Source organism: Lontra canadensis, unplaced genomic scaffold, assembly GCF_010015895.1.
Source record: "Lontra canadensis isolate GAN:19392208 unplaced genomic scaffold, GSC_riverotter_1.0 scaffold85, whole genome shotgun sequence".
In the NCBI taxonomy this organism is placed as follows: Eukaryota; Metazoa; Chordata; class Mammalia; order Carnivora; family Mustelidae; genus Lontra; species Lontra canadensis.
In genome coordinates, this window is record NW_022631079.1 from 3,578,894 (window position 1) to 3,583,446 (window position 4,553).

At 47.1% G+C, this 4,553-nt stretch overlaps 1 long non-coding RNA gene across 1 annotated transcript; it reads right to left on the reverse strand.

Annotated features, from left to right (window-relative positions):
• Window positions 1–224: 224 nt before the first annotated feature.
• LOC116882556 lies at window positions 225–4,353 on the reverse strand. Its single transcript, XR_004385663.1, has 3 exons — window positions 4,175–4,353; window positions 505–684; window positions 225–333 (listed from the first exon to the last, which is right to left on the reverse strand). It is a non-coding gene; the product is annotated as an uncharacterized LOC116882556 (long non-coding RNA).
• Window positions 4,354–4,553: the final 200 nt, after the last annotated feature.

Here is a 4,553-nt window from a genome sequence, read left to right on the forward strand (position 1 = left end):
AATCGTTCTTGGAGTTTCTCATTCACTCATTCATGCCATCTGCAAATGTTTCTCTAAGGCTTGCTAGGTGTGAGGCAGGGGATACAAGGATGCGTGCTGGTTGGAAGTGGAGCTAGGGACTCGGAGGCTCTCATTCCTGGTGGTACCGTGTCCCCGACACAAAAGAACAAGGCTGTGTGTTCATTAATTACTTGACTTGACCATGTGCCCCACACCTACCTGATTCCAGGCAGTGTGTGCAGCTGCTGGATGTAATTATACCATCCTGATGGATATAGGGGGCATGAGGTCTCTGAAGCCCAGGGAGGTTGCACAGCATGTGGGATCCCACAGCTAGGAAGGGGAGGAGTTGAGCTGAGCAGGAGGTCCATTGGACTGTCCTGGGCTGGTCCCCTTGCGTCCTCAGACTCCACCCTCCCCACCAAGGGCTGCTCTGCTTTTTACCACCACACCTTGGCAAATGCAGACCCCTCACTTGGTGGGCCTTCTTTTCTCCCTCCGTACCTGTGTGTTCTCACTTGTCGCCTAGAACTCCCATCTTGATTAGCTCAGACGTCGGGACTGCTTAGGGTCGATGCAATCTGGCCAGCGATCTGTGGGCCAAGCTGGCTATTCAGGGAGACATCGTTCCTTCCTTCTGATGCATTTTCTTTCGTCAGGCTCTACTGACAAGCCCGGGTCAGACTGGCAGACAGTACCATGTTGCAAACAAATGTGTGTCACTGGCCCTTCAGGAAAAGAAGGAAGACCTTGACCTGTCTTCTTTCCTCTAGCCTGGAATAAATTGCTACTTGCCTGGGACGGGGTGGTTATTGGCTAATCCTGTGGCTGTGTCAGGGAGACAGAATAATCAGATATTGCAATGACTGGACTTATATTTTGTGGGTCATCAGCTTTCAGGGAATTATAAGAAATATGCTTACCACCAATACTGTACTAATCATAATGTAATTTTCTTGCTGGTTTTTTTGCTGCTGGTCCTGTGGTCAGCAATTACCGCTCTGATAGGAGTTGAGGTGCTACAGAAAAGCCCAGGAAGCCAGGGGATCCTGCCACTAACCAGATCAGTGAGTTTGAGGCATTCAGCCTTTCACTTCAGAGTTCCATTTCCTCTTCTGTAAAACAAACATGTTGAATTAGATTTGGTTGGTTAACGCGTGTTGCATGCCTGCCATCGCTCTCTGCTCCTGGGCCCATAGCAGACATCACTAATCAATTGTGGCACTCTTTCCTTTAATCTCTGATGGCCCGGGATCCTTCTAAACCCAATATTCCAGCGGGGCCCTCCATAGATTGGAGTTGGCACGAGAATGAAAATCTATTTGCTAGATGACCTCTGGCGCCTTGGCTCTCATGAGTTGCCTGGAGCAAATCGTGCTGGATGGGAAGCTGGATGGCGCAGAGTTTGTTGGTATTATCAAGCACTGAGCATCTGACCACTCAACTGAGGTTTTTTCTTTCTTTCTCATTCCTCTCCTTCAGTTCACTGATTACCCAGGCCAACGCGGCTGTTACAAACTATGGTAGGAATATGTCTATAGTCGTGGGTGGGTAGGCCCACGTGAATGGTGACAAGGGTGGTCTGGTCAGCAAGGCTCTATGCCTAAGACTTCGGCTTCTCTCTGAAGCCCTCTTTCCTCATGGAAATAGGCAGAAACTGGCAAGCCCACTCTCGAATCCCTCTGACCCACAGCACTAGGCTGGGACGTGCCATTCTGTTACCGTGAGTGGGATTTGAAATAGGACCTTCCTTAGCAGATTCAAAGCCCACTGGGAATCAGGGAGGGGGTGCTAGTTCCCTTTTGGATTCCCAGCCTGATTCCACCACTCATAGATTGTTTGAGCTCTGATGAGCTACTTGACCCCTTTCTGCCTCAGTTCTTCATTCCTTAAACAGGAAAATAACAACAGTCTATAGGTTAGGGGTTCATCCAGCAATCAGGTGAGATCACGGATCCAAGTACTTACAAGACCGCCTATTATCACATTGTTTTTGTTCTAGTAAAATCACAGCCTAGCGTAGTGCTGGACAACATGGGGCGCTAACATATGGGAATGAATTTCATTTTTCAATGACCACCAGAGGTGAGCATCTGCCTTTGAAGACAGACCCAAGAACCATTGGGAAGATGAATAGGACCGACTCTGTCCACGGGATGGTGGGGAACTGAAGGGGGCAGAGTCAGAACAAAGGGTCTGGAGCCATCTGCCTCTGAGGACATGGCACCTTGATCTCATCGGGTCCTCAAAACAGACTTGTGAGCTCAAGCTCAAGGCAGTCCTACCCCTGTATGATTACTGAGGGGAGGCTGAGGCCCAGAGAAGTTATGCAACTTGCCCAAGGACACACAGCTTGTGAAGGACAGAGCCTGGGCTCTGACTCCAGGCTCTGCTGTCTCCTCCACTCGCCCTGCTTCCTGTTCTCTCCAGGAACATATTTCAGTTGTGGGTTTCCCAGTGGTTTTTTTTTCTCATCGGCATCAAGAAAAAGCAATTTTATCAATTTAACATAAACAGTGTGTCGATCTTCCTCAAATTCTTCAACCCAGGTCAAATGTTGGCTTTATTTTGTGGCTACAAGAAACCATAAATGTAGAAATGAGCAAAACTAGTCCCACCAAAGGAGTCTGCAATGCATGCCCAGGCGTGATCGTGGAAAAAGAGGACAGGAACAGCATATAATGCTTAATGAAACGTGTTAAGGGACAGAACTGGGCTTTTATTCGAAACACGATCTTCATGTTGCTGCCAAACAAAATAAAACAAGTATCAAACAGGCACAAACCACTGTTGGGCGTGTTTCCCAAAAGACTTGGATACAATGTGAAACCAGGAGTTTGCATGTTGCCCTTTTACAAAAGAATACAGAGATATGTGCCTTCTAAGCAGACAGGACTTTCAGTTTTCTTTTCCAGGCTGGGGATACAATTGCAAGGGACCGTTATCAATTCGTCCCTCCCCTCATTCCTCCCAGAGGCCAGGACATGCAGGAAACCTATTTTGCAAAGCTGTACCAAGTCACCATGACTTGCAATGAGAAGTTCTGAGTCACCAGAAGCCCCCATGTCTTCGCAGAGTGTAGGCACACCGTTTGTTAGATAAATTGACTAAAAAACCCTCCTACTCCAAGCTGCTTTGAGTTGATGTTTGCTCCTTAAATCCAAAGAAGTTTTTATTGGCATGGTCCAGCTTTCTCTAACAGACACACAGGTCAGCGGCTCATTCCGACGGCCAGGAAAATGTTCTTTATTTTAATGTTTAACATGGTGATTTACTGTGTGTTTAACGTGTTCCAGAATCGGCACAAAATTTTTACTGCCGGAGTTCACTGAAGCCGCACAACCATTTGGGTCAATATGTACAATTTAGCCTACACAGTCAGCAATGATACCATTGGAACCCAAGCTAACAGAGTAGAAACTAAGAATGAGAGTTGTAACAGGTGATCTGACCCAAGTTCACACAAACAGTCCATGCCAGAGCTGCTATCAGAACCTAGAGCGGGGCACATCGATTAATGTTTCTTAGCTTTGGTTTCCTAACTGTGAAATGGGACAACAGTATCTGCGAGGAAGAAATGTTTTCAGACCTAAGGATACACACATAAAAGTGCCTAACACAGGGCCTGGCACTCAGTGCTTGTTAAATATTTGTTTAAAATGACAGTAAGGCAAGGATTCCTTTTTTTTTTCTTTTCTTTCTTTCTTTCTTTCTTTCTTCTTTCTTTTTTTTTTTTTTTTGTAAGGCAAGGATTCTTTTTTTTTTTTTTTTAAGATTTTATTTATTTATTTGACAGAAATAGAGATCACAGTAGGCAGGCAGAGAGAGAGGGGAAAGCAGGCTCTCTGCTGAGCAGAGAGCCTGATGTGGGGCTTGATCCCAGGAGCCTGAGATCATGACCTGAGCCAAAGGCAGAGGCTTAACTCACTGAGCCACCCAGGTGCCCCAAGGCAAGGATTCTTAATTGGGGTTCATAGATGGGCTCTAGGCGATCTGATTACTCCCCCAAATTACACACAACATTTTACATATATATCAATGTCCATTTTGGGGTGGGGCAGGGGGAAAGTGTTTGCTTCCAGCGGTTTTCACACCGGTCTGTGCTGCCTACCAACCCACACTCCCACCCAAAGCAAAAAATATATACTTTAAAGGAAACAAGATTCTCCCTTACCTGAACTCACCTCTCACTCAGTCCCAAGAAGGAAGAGTTTTGCCAAGTTGTGAGCCAGGTGGAGATTTCACGTGATCAGTAAAGAAGAGATCAGTAAAGAAGAGAAAGGCCTGACTTCTGCCCGGGCCACCCTGCCCTCTGGGCTGTGGCCTGTGTCATTTCTCTCCCTTGGTGATCTGTGTGGCTCAACCTGTTGGCACTGGGCTGCCTCCTCCCAGGGAGACACTGGAGGAGAGGTGGGCCTTTTAGGTCTCCCTGTCCCAGGCAAGCAAACCCTTGGTACATGGTTCTGAGCCTCACTGGTTGGGGCATGGGGGCCCAAATCTAGGGTGTGTCATCTTTTTTTGCCAGATTTCCTTATCTCGATCTCACTGGTGGT